Source organism: Bos mutus, chromosome 10 (genome assembly GCF_027580195.1).
Source record: "Bos mutus isolate GX-2022 chromosome 10, NWIPB_WYAK_1.1, whole genome shotgun sequence".
Classification (NCBI taxonomy): Eukaryota; Metazoa; Chordata; class Mammalia; order Artiodactyla; family Bovidae; genus Bos; species Bos mutus.
Genome location: NC_091626.1, coordinates 63,564,748 through 63,579,293, shown reverse-complemented (window position 1 = coordinate 63,579,293; position 14,546 = coordinate 63,564,748). Strand labels below are relative to the sequence as shown.

The 14,546-nt window shown below is 42.2% G+C and overlaps 1 protein-coding gene across 5 annotated transcripts in view; it reads left to right on the top strand.

The window, feature by feature from the left end:
• Positions 1 to 9,148: 9,148 nt before the first annotated feature.
• GNG2 (G protein subunit gamma 2) overlaps positions 9,149 to 14,546 on the top strand; it is a 130,845-nt gene continuing 125,447 nt past the window's right edge. Inside the window, exon 1 of one of the 5 annotated variants that reach the window (XM_070378080.1) lies at positions 9,149 to 9,341. The gene's annotated coding sequence lies outside the window, so the exon portion shown is untranslated. Of the gene's footprint in view, positions 9,342 to 9,585; positions 9,696 to 14,546 lie in introns of those variants that run through there. The other 4 variants (XM_070378078.1, XM_005894545.3, XM_070378077.1 and 1 more) reach the window with 4 other exon arrangements.

Genomic DNA, 14,546 nt, shown 5'->3' with positions numbered 1-14,546 from the left:
GCTCAGTTGGTAAAGAATCTGCCTTCAATGCAGGAGATCCTGGTTCAATTCCTGGGTTGGGAAGATCTGCTGGAGAAGGAAACAGCTACTTACTACAGTATTCTGGCCTGGAGAATTCCATGGACTGTATAGTCCATCTATGGGCAAGTATAACTTTTTTCCTTCTTGACTATATTAGTTGAGGTTATTGTTGCCATTTTGATCAGATGTAAAACCATTGATGTATGTAATCCTTAAGTAAAAGTTCAGGTTATGTAGTTTTCCGTGCTTATATCAGAGTACCGAGTGTGTTTATAAGGTATTGGTGGGATTTTTTTTTTTTTAGTCATATTTATGCTGTCAGTTTTCAGATAATATAACTCTACTTTCTAGATGCAAAAATTTAATGGTGGAAGGTTAGGGGGGATGTCTGTAAATGTTTAATAGCAAACAGATGGCTTGGCTGTGGTCTGAATCAATTTCAGTATTTTGTGCTGGGAAGGAATCAATGACAACCACTGGTCTTGAGCAAGTAACCCAGTCTTTCCACTTGAAAACAAAACTATTAATAGCAATGTATAAATAATGATAAACTTGCTTCCTAACATGATGCTATAGGATTTTTTTGGCAGGGGTCGGGGGGTGGGGGGCGGGCTGTGCCGAGACATGTGGGATCTTAGTTCCCTGGCCAGGGATCAAACCTGGGCCCCTTGAGGTAGAAGTGCAGATTCTTAACCACTGGACTGCCAGGGAAGTCCCAGGATGTAATTTTTTAAAAAACTTTTAAATAAAACTACAGATGTTCAGCTTATATTCCCCCTCCTAAAATTAATCTCTGTACCTCACTTGAAATGCTTTTGATTTTACCCATAAATGCAACAAATACTTACTGTGCACCTGTATGGCTATGTTCTGAGGACTTATTAGAGACACAGAATGAGTAGGACATGACCTGTGTGTTCTAGAACTCCATACATGGTGGAGGATAGAAGAAGGGGAACACACAAGGACAGTACAGTGTGATAAGAGCTATAACCAGGATAAGCAATAGGGGATTTGTGGAGGAGCAGGGTAACAACTAACAGCCATTTCCTTTTAGAAAACTGTACGAGTAAACGTAGTAATTTGCTAAGAAATCTTATTTATGGACTACGTTTGCCAAGTCAGTCATTTGAGATTTTCAAATTTACTATACACCATGCAATTCTTTTCTGCTAAAATTACCTGTGTAATCATACAAGTAATATTTAAAGAATGTTGAATAACTTCTTACAGAAGTAACAAATCATTTTTGTAACATTTCATTGGAAGTTATAGCAAATTCTTTACATTACTGAAAATGCACCTTCCAAGTTTACAAATTGTAAAAAGAGCCATCAACTGACGAACCTTCATAAGAGCTTTTTGCATATACTGAGACTTCATTATCATCTTAGTAAATAACAGATACTGCTTCCTGATTTAAGATTCTTGTTTGGTTGGTAACTTCAGGGTCTTTGCTGTTTCAATATCAATGGCACATTTTCCTCCTTGCCACATCCTGTTCTCAATTTCTGATTCCCAAGGACATTTTGGGTCATATTTTACGCAGCCTTGGTGGTTTGTTTGTTCATTTTCTTAGAATTTTGTAAAATGTATGCTCTTACATCTTAAAAGTAGTCAGTAGTACTCATAACTTTCTTCCACAGGCCCTAATGGTTTCGATTCACTTAAAGTTAGCCAACCTGTCCTGAGCACACACAGTTTACAGAGAGCAGAGACACAGCCCTGCCCTCAGGAAGCACTCAGTCTAGTTAGCCTCCAGTGGACTTAAGAGTAGAGACAGATTCACCACCCAGCACTCAACATCTCAATGCTCTCCTCGCCTCCTATGGTTCTGTTTCTGAAATTCTATCACAGGAAAATCCAAGGTGAGCAACTTAAGACTTAGAAGAAAACTAGAGCTGGGAGACCAAGGTCATAAGCAAACCTGTGAATGTTCTTTGCAGTAGGGAAATCACCTAAAACACAATGAGAGAAGGTCCTTAAACATCTTTTATTGTCCAGCCTTTTGCCAACATATTTACCATCCAAATAGATCATCCTGTCTGACAACGCATTTGGCAGAGAAGAATCAAATCTTGCCCTTCTGCCTTGTCTGTAAATTACTGGAGTTATTATCATATAGCTTTTCTTTCAAGATACTTCAAAATGATTTACTTGTGTGATATTAATCTCACTGGTTCGTATCCTTTAATTCTGACCTTTTCAAAGGCTTGTTTTTCCCAGGCTTTGTTTGTGTACCGTGTTCTCTAACCTCTGCCATACTTGATTGCTGACTCCTTCCTCTTGATCTTGTTGCTTGTTTCCTGCTGTTTCTGCTTTTCTGTATGTTTCTTCAGAGACTTTTTAGAGGGGATGAGTTGTATTTTGCAGAATCATGCTTTTGTTTTTATGGTAAGAATGCATTTGGTTTAAACTCTTTCATCACCCTGATGGACAGCCCAGCTCTACTTTCCGCTGGTGGAGGGTTTGAAACATTTTCTGCTTCTGGGAAGACACGAAGCAGGCAACATCCACTCAGGGAGTATCTGGCCTTTCTCCCTACTTACGCTGGCCAAGCACTCCCTATGCACAGCTGTTTGGATCCACAGCCAGGCCTCTATGGCTCTATGGCTCTTTCTTGCCTGCTTCCAGCTCTGACTCCTTCCCCATCTCTTGCCTGCTTCCTGCCATTGTCCCTTCACAGCCAGTGTCTTCTTCAACAAGACCTCCTGCTTCACAATTAGCCCTCCTCCAGTCCCCCTCAGCTCCCACCTATCTTTGGCCTCTGAGGCATACCCTCTGGCCTTCCCTCCCCATCAACACTTGTATTTGTTGTTGCTATTGTTCTGTCCTTCAGTCGTGTCCGATTCTTTGTGACCCCTTGAACTACAGCACGCCAGGCTTCCCTGTCCTTCACTATCTCCTGGAGTTTGCTCAAACTCATGTCTACCAAGTCAGTGATGCCATCCAGCCATCTCATTCTCTGTCGCCCCGTTCTCCTCTTGCTCTCAATCTTTTCATTTCTTGAACTCATGGATCCCTGTCAACCTCCCCAGGGCTGTATGTAGTACAAACATATAGACACTTGAGTTAACAGCCCAAATGGGTTCAGTCATGGTGACATGTCAGGCAACTTAAGGGGAAAATCGGGGAGCATTTAGCCCTGCCCAGTGCAAAGGGAAAGGAGAGCTCATGCTTCTCTGGAGGAAGAAGAGGTGGCCATCCCTCAGCAAACCCCTTGTCCTGTTAACTTCTGGGCTGGGATTCACTGGAGAGACCGACATGTCCCATTTGTGAGGATCAGCCACTCTCTCAAGAAACATTAGTTCTACCCATCCTGACCCCTGACTCTCTACGAACCAAATATGATTCGTCTCCTTGGCTTCTAACAGCTGGGGGTAGGCTCAGATGTCTCGGGGGAAGGAATGACCATGTGACACACAGATCAGATCCTGATTATGCCTTTTTTAAAAAAAAAGTCCTTAGACGTCTGTTCTTTCAGTTAATCCAAGTAATGCCTGGAATTCTGGATTTTCTATGATAAGATAACAGCTGAATGATTCATTTATTTATTCTTGATTATTATTCAGCACCACAATTAAGCCATTAAGTGTACCGTTGGTGCATATAAGTGGACAGGATTTGTTAACATACAAATTGACCTTCTTATTCCCGTTTTGCTTTTCCCTCCCCAGCTCAGCCCACACATGCCCTCCAGGAGCTGCAGTATTGGGAGTTTCTGGTTCCTACCTAAAACAATAGAATAAGGAAGGGGAGAGAGAGAGGCCCAGACTGAGACATGGACGGAAAAGCAGAGAGGGCTTAGCCAGAGGAGGCAAGTCAAGCAGAATAGTAAAGAAATATTTGGGCAAGGCGAAAGGAGAGGACAGAGGGAGGAACAGTATTTAATGAGATTAGAGGGAGAGTTTGGAGAGCGAGGGGCTCTGGGACAGCTGTGAGTTGGCAAAAGCCAGAAAATGCAGGACGGAATGTGACAAGGGTTTCTGGCTTATAAATTAGTCTCTTTTAAGTTTATCCAGAAATGCAAGTAAAGAATAGCTTTCTTTCCTTTTTTTTTTTTTTTTTTGCTTCTTTTTAAAATTTATTTTCTAAATTACATTTTCATTGCCAGACTGTGCTTCTTTATAAACAATTCAGTGCAGAAATGAAACCAGGAGTTACCCCAGATTCTTCAGGGTTACATAGAGAACAAATATTCAGAATATATGTATGTACCCTGGCTTTCTGCAGACAATTTGGGGAAAACAAACAAACAAACAAACAATAGAGGGTTCTTGCTTCTTACCCCATGACCAACTTCTCAAATCAGAAACTTCCTTTTCCCCTCTCCCCCATGCACCCAAAAGAAAACAAGAGCACTTTTGGAATCTCTGCCAATGATGTTCTTTCACTACACAAGCATCTGTTAAGTACCTGCTGTGTGACAAGTAAATGGCAATGGCACCCCACTCCAGTACTCTTGCCGGAAAATCCCATGGATGGAGGAGCCTGGTAGGCTGCCATCCATGGGGTTGCTAAGAGTTGGATATGACTGAGCGTCTTCCCTTTCACTTTTCACTTTCCACTTTCATGCATTGAGAAGGAAATGGCAACCCACTCCAGTGTTCTTGCCTGGAGAATCCTAGGGACGGCAGAGCCTGGTGGACTGCCGTCTATGGGGTCGCACAGAGTCGGACATGACTAAAGCGACTCAGCAGCAGCAGCAGCAGCAGCATGTGACAAGTAAAAATGAATGGACCATGGCCCTAGCCTTTAGGGCTAATACTGATGAGTGAGGTGGACATTTTAACAACTCATTAAAACACCGCAGTTAGTGCTGCTATGGAAACAGAGGCTAGGCCCTGTGCTCTCGAGAGGCAAGGAAGACAGCCCTGCTTGCATGGTAAAGGGAGGTTTCTGTGAGAAGCTGAGTTTACAGGGGTAAGTGGGAGTCACCAGCAGACAAAATGGAGGAGAGAATAAGGGCTTCTGGTGAAAGGAAGAGCATGTGCTAAGATGTGGAGGAGAGATGAGCATGACCCCAGGAGAAGCCATGAATGTGGATCAGATTGTAACTGGTTAGCTAAGGTTGGGGTGGAGGTGGGTGCCATTATAAAAGGCCTACTGTGCCATGCAAAAGAATTAAGACTTGTATCCTGCAAGCAATGAGAAAGAGAGATTCTGAAAAATTATAGCAGGGCTGTGACTTGCTCACCTCTTCATTTTAGAGATGTATTTCTAGTGAGCATGGCTTAGAAGAGAGACTGGAGGTATGGGGACAAAACAGAAAGCTTTGCAGTCATCTAGGGACAACCAAAGCATTATTGGCCAGGGTAATAGACAGGAGGAGTTTGGCTGAAGAGCTAGTTTCATGGTGGGTATGAAGGATGAGGAGAGGCAATGGCACCACACTCCAGTACTCTTGCCTGGAAGATCCCATGGACAGAGGAGCCTGGTAGGCTACAGTCCATGGGGTCGCAAAGAGTCGGACACGACTGAGTGACTTCACTTTCACTTTTCACTTTCATGTACTGGAGAAGGAAATGGCAACCCACTCCAGTGTTCTTGCCTGGAGAATCCCAGGGACGGAGAAGCCTGGTGGGCTGCTGTCCATTGGGTCGCACAGAGTCGGACACGACTGAAGCGACTTAGCAGCATGAAGGATGAGGAACTTTAAACCAGACTTAGGGTCGAAAAGACAGATGGTTCTGGTATTGTTCTTATATTCCTGCTGAGGGCAACTGGTTTGTAGTCCTCATGGCATGAAATAGAGAATATAGAAAGAGGAACAAGCTTTGGATGAGGCAATGTATATAATTTGGGAAATGCTGATATTAAAGAACTCCAAGGAGCATCCAGCTAGAATGCTCGATAACACAGTAGAGATATCAGGCCAAAATCATGGCCTCCTTACCACCTTCTCTGCCAAGTAAATGTAAAAAGTACAAGGTATCCATGCCTACAAACAGAGCCACTGATGACTGTTGAAGCATTTTTAGAGGCTTCTGTCTTATGTATAGACTCATGTTCATTTACTGATGGTGTGAACATGTCATCAGTTCAGTTCAGTCCAGTCGCTCAGTCGTGTCCGACTGTTTGCAACCCCATGAATTGCAGCACACCAGGCCTCCCTGTCCATCACCATCTCCCGGAGCTCACTCAAACTCACGTCCATCGAGTCGGTGATGCCATCCAGCCATCTCATCCTCTGTCATCCCCTCTTCCTCCTGCCCCCAATCCCTCCCAGCATCAGAGTCTTTTCCAATGAGTCAACTCTTCGCGTGAGGGTGGCCAAAGTACTGGAGTTTCAGCTTTAACATCATTCCTTGCAAAGAACACCCAGGGCTGATCTCCTTTAGAATGGATTGGTTGGATCTCCGTGCAGTCCAAGGGACTCTCTTCTCCAATACCACAGTTCAAAAGCATTAATTCTTCAGCGCTCAGCTCTCTTCACAGTCCAACTCTCACATCCATACACGACCACTGGAAAAACCATAGCCTTGACTAGACGGACCTTTGTTGGTGAGATGTAATTGTATCTCCTAAGAAATGGACACCTTGCAGACTCAGTGTGCATATTTCCCTTGATTGTGTTAAGAGCTCTGAACTAGGTTAATCTTCTCTCTTGACCCATCTATACTCCATTTTTCTTTCTTTCCAAAAAAAGAAGCTATTCGAATCAGTTGAAAGCAATGAGATTAATGACAGAAAGAAAAGGATCTTAAAATCTAGTTTTTAGCTTTGAAGAGAGATTGGTTACTACTTTTAGCAATGGGCAGGTTAACCCACTCTCTTGGGGCCAGAGATGGAAGAACTGATCAGAAGGCAGCAGACCAAATTCCTAGAGGCTTTAGTGTTTGAAAGAGATTTCCCTCTGAAGACATAAAGATGAGGACCAGCCACTCTCATGGTTAAGAGAGAGGAAGTGAGAAGGGTGGCAGAGATGATTTAAACAACACTAAGAAAAAGAGACCTGTTTGAACCCAGAGTTCATGCCAGCATCCGCTGCTAGTTTAAAATTGACCAAAGATTTGTTTCAATAATCTCTCCAACCATTCTTACTTGTGCTTCTCATTTTTCTTAGACTTGATATCATATATATTTACATTTTCATTTAAAAGCTTCCAGTAACCTTTGGCACCAGGATTCCTGACTTGGAGGTAGCCCATGTCTGATCATTGGGCTATAGGAGGCTGTGGGAATTTAATGCAATCCTCTCCTGCTACAGTTCTGGTTATTGGTGGTTCAAAAGTAGTTTCCCATTTAAAATCTTGAAACCATCGATTCATAATTTTCTGATGTTAATGAGTTGATTTCTGGGCCCTTTTTGAAAAAGGATTTCTAGGTAGAAGAAATAAGCAAACTCTTATTCATGGAATATCAAACCCAAACAAAGTGTATCTCAGGGACTGTCTCGGAACACTTGATAGAAATTGAATTCTATATCTTCCAGGCTAATGTGCTGTGGTCCTTTAGGTGGGATAGGAAGGCTCACCTGGTGACTTCCCTGATGATAGAGTTATCCTGCATCAGCCCTAGTTTTCCAGTGTTCCTTGTTAGTTTACTTGCTAGAGGGGTGAGGCAAGGCTGGGTTAAAATGTAGAGTTGAGAATTTACTGTTGCCCAGGAAGATTAGCTTTCCAAGCACTGATTCTCGAGAAGAGGTTTCTTAACAATGTTGCCTGGACACTAGAAGGATTCCCCCCACCCCTACCCTCAACATGTATATAATTTGTAGTTTCTCCAAAGCACCTTGTGTTCATAATGAGGAATAATGACTCACAAGATGAGTAAATTCAGAGCCCCAAGAGCAATGAGGTTTAGTGGTGAATATACTAACCATGGGGAATCAGGAAACCAAGTGGGGTCCTGGTTTGGCTGCTGACTGCTAAAGTTACTCACCATCTCTGAGCTTGTGTCCTCTAAAAAATAAAAAGAGCTCCTATATGTCAAACATATCTTATGTTTTAGGAAAATACTATTATTATGTTGTGCATCATTTCATTTAATCCTCAAATTTCTGCTATGGGGTATGACTCTGCGCTCTGTTGTTTCGGTCATGCCCAACTTTTTGTAACCCTATGGACTGTAGCCTGATAGGCTCCTCTCTTCATGGGATTCTCCAGGCAAGAACACTGGAGTGGGTTGCCATGCCCTCCTCCAGGGGATCTTCCTGACCCAGGGATTGAACTTGCATCTCTTGAGTCTCCTGCATCTGCAGGTGGATTCTTTACCACTAGTGCCGTGGGGTGTGACTTTAATCACCTCTATTTTTGCAGATGAGGAAATTGAGGCACATAGAGGTTAAATAATTTGCCCAAGTTCATAGCCAGTAATGACAGCTTGGACTCAAATACTGGTGCGCAGACTGCCTGCAGTCTCTCCCATTATTGCTAACACTCCACCACCTCCTAAAGTGAAGAGAAAGGCCGAGAGAATGGTGAGGGTCCTTTTAGTCCTGCTAGTGTAGGGCAGAGGGCTCTGTTTCTGGAGTGAGAAGATCCAGCATTCAGCCCCACCTCGTTCCTTCTGACTACTGAGAATCTTTCGGGGAATACATCTCCACTACCAGGTCACAGGTAGCATTTCAGGACTTGGCTTATCTCCTATGCCCCACAAAAATACATATCAGGGCCATTCTTTTCTGAGCACATGGGTTAAGCCAAAGCTCAACGTAGTGGGGCCTTGGAGAAATGAAGCATGGGGAATGTTGGCCACAGAGAGAAGTATTTCAGCAAGAAGCTGCAAGCTCCCAGCTCTCTGGCTTGGTAGGGACCCCAGTAAATCAGGATAAGCCATGGAGGCTGGCACTGGATCTCAGCGGCAGAATGTGGTCAGGGGCTGCGGACCCCTCAAAACAACAGCAGCAGCAGCAGCAACAAACCAAGTTCAAGCTAAGAAAGCAGACTGTGTGTGCAGAAGGGGGCTGAAAGCATGAGGGAATGAGGGGGAGGAAGGAACAGACAGGACCAAAGGGACCTGGAACAAAAGGGGAGAGAGGATTCTAGTCACATCTCCCAGAGACTGGGAAAGGGCTCCAGTGTGCCCTGAAATGGAAGGAGAGGGAAAGAAGTAAGCAGCTCACAGTAAGCTAGAGGAGGAAGTGGGAGATGCGCTGCTTCCTGTATAAAGACCGATGATTGAAGACAAAGCTGGGTGGGGACTAGTCCCTGGGCTGCAGGCGCTGCTGCTACACATACACACAACGGCTGCCGCTCAGTGGGCAGCTCCTACTACTGCGGGGCTGGGCTGGGCGGGCTGCGCCGGAGCTCGCCTGCACTCAGCGGCGCGGAGGGCGGAGGAAAGCCACTCTCCTCGGACCAGCCTCGGGAGCCAAGGTAAAGGAAACGCTTTTCGTGTTGCTCCTTGTTAAGTGGGAAAAATGACCACCGCCAGCGGTTTTAAGGGCAGATTTCGAAGGGAAGAAAGGCACATTGTTCGGGGATTGGAGGAAATGATCAGGATGGGTTCTGTTAGGAGGACTTTTGAGAAGGACCAAATTTGTGACACCTTGGTTTGAAAAAATAATCCTCATTAGTGCTTAGCTTCCGTGACTCATCAGGAAAACATGCTAAATATTAAGAAGCTGTTTGCAGAGTTCTTTTGTAAGAAAAGCAGAGCCCAGGCGAAATCAATGGGGGCTGTGAAGCTGTGGGCTGACCATCTGAGCGTCGCAGTCCTGTTTCAGGGGTGTAAGTGGTATAAAATGTCAATTGCATTATCTTTCTTACACAGACCACTGGAGTGGCCTGTCTTGCAGCATAAGGATTGTGATTTGGCTTTCTGTGTTGTTTGTTTGTTTGGGGAGGGTAAATCCTTTTGTACTCAGAATTTGCCAACAAAGGCTGGAATTGCGTATGTGAGGGGCAGTATTTACCATTTAAAAAACGGTGTCTCTGCAGCTGCTCTCAGGATAACCTTAGAAACAGCTATCAGTTGCCAGTGGGTCTTATCCTAAAGTTGCATCCTTTCTCAAAGGAGTGGGGCGAGTTTAACTTGTCTAGAATCAGATAGGAGTGTATATATGGATTTTATGTTTATATAGATTTTACTCAGCTCTAGGTCAAGGTACATATTAGCCTCAGTGAGGGACAACATGTTAAAGTGTTGCTGGAGTTGTTTCCTTACCTGCATATGCTGTGCATGGACAAAATAGTGAAATCAGAATGTGATTTTTATTCTTTGATATTCTTGAGCAATGGGTCTTCTTACTGAGAGTCTGTGGCCCTGGCTTATTCATATTTGTGAATGATACATACAAGTGCAGTAAATAGGTCTAACGGATTAGAAATGAAATTGTGAGATTCTTTTCACAGAGTATGTAGGAGGAAGAGTTTAATATCCCAACATAGCCTGATTTTTAAAATTAACCTTTGTCTCCAATAAGTAGTACGGTTAAGCAATAAATGATCATTGATAAAAACGTTTTGTCTTGCATTTTTAGAATGAAAGGAGATACATTTTCAAAGGAAAGAAAGAACTGCTTATAGTGGAGTAAAAATAATAAAAAGGTCATATTTAGACACTCATAAATGTTTTAAATGTGGGTTTTAAATACTAAATATGCCATGGAGAGTATATATGTTTCCTTTTTTATCATTATTCTCAATTGTGAAGTTTCTTTTAATGTCATCTTTATGAAATTGATTTGGCTTCTCAAAATATGTGGGGTAACAGCACATTTCAGAAATAAGAATTTTTGGGTCCTTAAGGAATAAAATGTCTAATTTTCTGAGCTTATTTATGATGACTAACAGGCAAAGTATTACTGGTGTTGAACCATGGAGCTCCTCTGACAGATCTGTTGAATTTAATCAAACCTGTGGGCAAAACAAGTCATGCCACGTATTCCATGGCTCCAGTTCCTGTATGTCTCCTAGAGTAAAATATGTAAAGATCATCTACCCAAAGAAGAGTCTTGGGTGGATCTTGGATCCAGAATGCCCCTAACTGGAGCTATATGCTCAAGCTGCCTGTCATGAAATGGAAAGTTGGGAGTCTGGGCTATATGAATGAAAATGGGACTCATCCTCTGGTACTTACTCATCTACAGTCTGGATTCACTAGGTAATGCCAACACCCTGCTTTGTGTGGGGATGTGGAGACAATCTGCCTTACTTCTCTCTGTGTTCCATAAAAGAGTGAGAAAATGAAACCTTGGGTCATAGGCACAGGGGAGTCCAGAAACCCCCTGCTCTCTTTTAAAAAGACATTGAACAAGAGATACCTATTTTTGCATAGCCCAAAACATTTCCTTAGTTGTTAAATTCCAGCTTGAAGCACAACATGAATGAGTAACAGCAGATCAGTAACTATGATGGTAGAAGGTTTAGGAAAAAGATGAAGCAACTCCTAGCCTGTAAAATGGGACTATTTCCACTACTTCTGGCCATACAGAATATAAAAAGACATACTGCTTTTGTTCAGAGTGTTTAGAGTCAGCCGACACTGAAATTTTAATTGTGTGTGTGGTTTTTTTCCCCTGCCATATGGCTAATGGCAGAGTGGAAACACGACTCCATTATTTCCTGGCCAGTCCTGGGCCTCGTGGTGGGCTCCTAGTGAATGCATTTGGTTGACTGACTTTTTTAGCGTACTTCAGAAGGCAGGCTCAACTTTTAAGTATAAAAGCTCTATAGTCAAAGCACAAAGCCTCTTCAAAGACAACTGTGGGAGCAGAAAACAGCATGGTGGAGTGAAAAGAACACAGGCTTCGAGAGGCAGGCAAATCTGCTTTTGAATACTACCACTAGTTCTTGCTCCTTGACCTTGTACGTTAATTTATGAACCTTGCTTTCTTCACAGTAAAGAAGGGTTAATAATCAAGGTATTTTTTTCATCGTTGTTTGTCGTGTTATGGTTTTATTTGTTTTTTGCTTTTGTGTATGATTTGAGAGTGCCGGTTAGGTACATAGTAGGTACTCAGGTCCTTTTTTCTCCTGCCTCAGGAAAAGTTAGTCTATTCTTAATCTTTGCCACCATCTCAAAGATTCCAGGAGACATTTTTTTAATTGCAGTTAAATATATATATAGAACATAAAATTTCCCATTTTAACCATTTTTAAGTATGCCATTCTGTGGCATTAAGTATGTTGACATTGTTGTAACCATCACCACCATTCATCTCCAGAGCTTTTTCATCTTCTCAAACTGAAAATCTGTTGCATTAAATAGTAATTTCCCATTCCCTCCTCGCCCTAGCAACCACTATTCTGCCTTCTGTTCATGAATCTGACTACTCTAAGTACCTCATATAAGTGGAACCGTATGGTATTTGTCCTTTTGTGATGGCTTAATTCATTTACCAAAACGTCTTACAGGTTCATCCATGTTGTGACCTATGTTGTAATTTTTTGCCTTGTTTAGGCTGAATAATATTCCATTTTATGTATATATTATATTTTCTAATCCATTAATCTGCTGATGGACATTGTGGTTACTTCCTTGTTTTTGCTTTTGTGACTAATCCTGCTATGATCATGGGTGTACAAACATCTGTGTGAGTCCCTGCTTTCACTTCTTTCTGGGTTAACCCAGAAGGGTTAAATGCTGTATTATATGGTAACTGTGTTTAATTTTTGAAGAATGACTATACTGTTTTCCATAGCAACTATGGTGACACCAGCGGTAAAGAAATCGCCTGCCAATGCAGGAGACACAGAAGAGGAGGGTTCAATTCCTGGGTCAGGAAGATCCCCTGGAGGAGAAAATTGCAACTCACTCCGGTATTCTTGCCTGGAGAATTCCATGGACAGAGGAGCCTGGCATGGCATCACAAAGAGACGGACATGACTAAGCAGGCACCACAATATAACAGATACAACATATTTCCATTGCAGTACATCAGGGTCCCAATTTGCATTTCCCTGAGGATTAGTGATGTTGAATGTCTTTTCATGTGTATATTGGCGATTTGTTGTCTTCTTTAGAGAAATGTCTGTTCAAGTCCTTTACCCATTTTTTTTTTAATTGGGTTGTTTTCAAGTTGTATTTAAATGGTGGCATCCCTTAACATGGTGTGTTAGGAAGATCATGACTTAAATATTTTATGTTTAATCTCTTGCATGCACCAATATTACCCCTGCCCAAGTGAAATACTTCTCTCAAAAGTAACTTTTAAACTGGAAGGGAGAAAGAAGATCTGCATAGATCCTGATAATTGGTAACATCAAGAACCAGATAGTGAAATTCAAACCCTTATTGTAGACCAGTGATCTGCTGGCCAGGCTGCCACAAAAGAGGCAGGAGGGACCTGTCACTTCAGTGTCCTTCTAGTTTCTACACATTAGCTTCAGGAGAAAAAAATGCCCAACAGGTAGCAAGTTCAACTACAGTACTAAATTTTTCTCGAACTTTTTCTAATAGGGTTAATCTTGGAAAGAGGCTATAGTAGTTAAACGACAACAGATTCTGAGAGAAGTTTCTACTAACAAAATGTGATTCTAATCCAAATTTCACATCTTAAAATAAAGAACCCTGTGTTTCATTCTCCACCACAGATTTCACTCTGTATTCCAAAACCAGAGAGGCAGGGTATGGATGGGTCTGAGGACATCTGAGCGGAATGATTAGGGAGGACTCTGGTGAACAGCAATGATACCTGAGATGGTGTGGTTGAAGATGTTGACCTTGAATGGTTTGAAGAGCTCCTGAAAGATTGTATGTTAATGTGTATGTTAATTTTTTGTAATACACTCTGTGGATGTACTAAGAGGTTGGCTAATGGCCCCCAACTTTTTAAAGTTTGCAAATCTGTTGATTCTACAGTTACTGGGAAGACCTATGACTGGCTTTACTAGACCCAGATAGGAGAGAGGAATTACAGCACTGGGTTAAGTGTTTGTCCTAGTCTAGGCTAGGACATCATGGAATGAATGGTAGAGCTAAAAACTACCTGGGAACAAACCTATCCTGTATCACCCCCTCGATGATGGATTATGAAATAGATCCAGAATTTACCTTTCTGGAACTGCACAGTTGATTAATACCTCATTTCTCAATTCAGTTTCCATTTTACTTTCCTCCTTCGTAGAGAAAAGATTTAGAGAAAGTCATTCTACTTTGTCACTTTAAAAATTGTTTGGAAGACCATATTATTTTGTTTAAAAAGAAGAAGGTAATGTTTACATTTTATATGCTATGTTTCTGTGTTCAAATTTGTTCACATGTAAAGATGTCACTGTGGAACTGGGATTCAGATTTTCAAGTAAGAGCATTAGAAATATACGTGGTTCCCTAAAACTCTTATGTTAAAGAAAACGAGTTATGTTTAATGGGAGTCGATGTTCATACAGTGTTCAGAATCTCCAGAGGACTTCATTAAACTTTAAAAAAGAGAGAGCTCAGTTCTCAAACTCTAGTGGCAACATGTTTCTTAGAAGTGAAGATACAAAACAAAATCAGCCCTTTTATCTCTTGGTAAATATGTTTAAACGGTCAGCTCTTAATGTTCGAAAGATTTAGAAACACTGGGTAGTTGACCCTTCCTCCCCGTTTCTTTGGCCTTACATTTGTCCCCTTGTCAGCCTGGTTGTCAGGGTCAT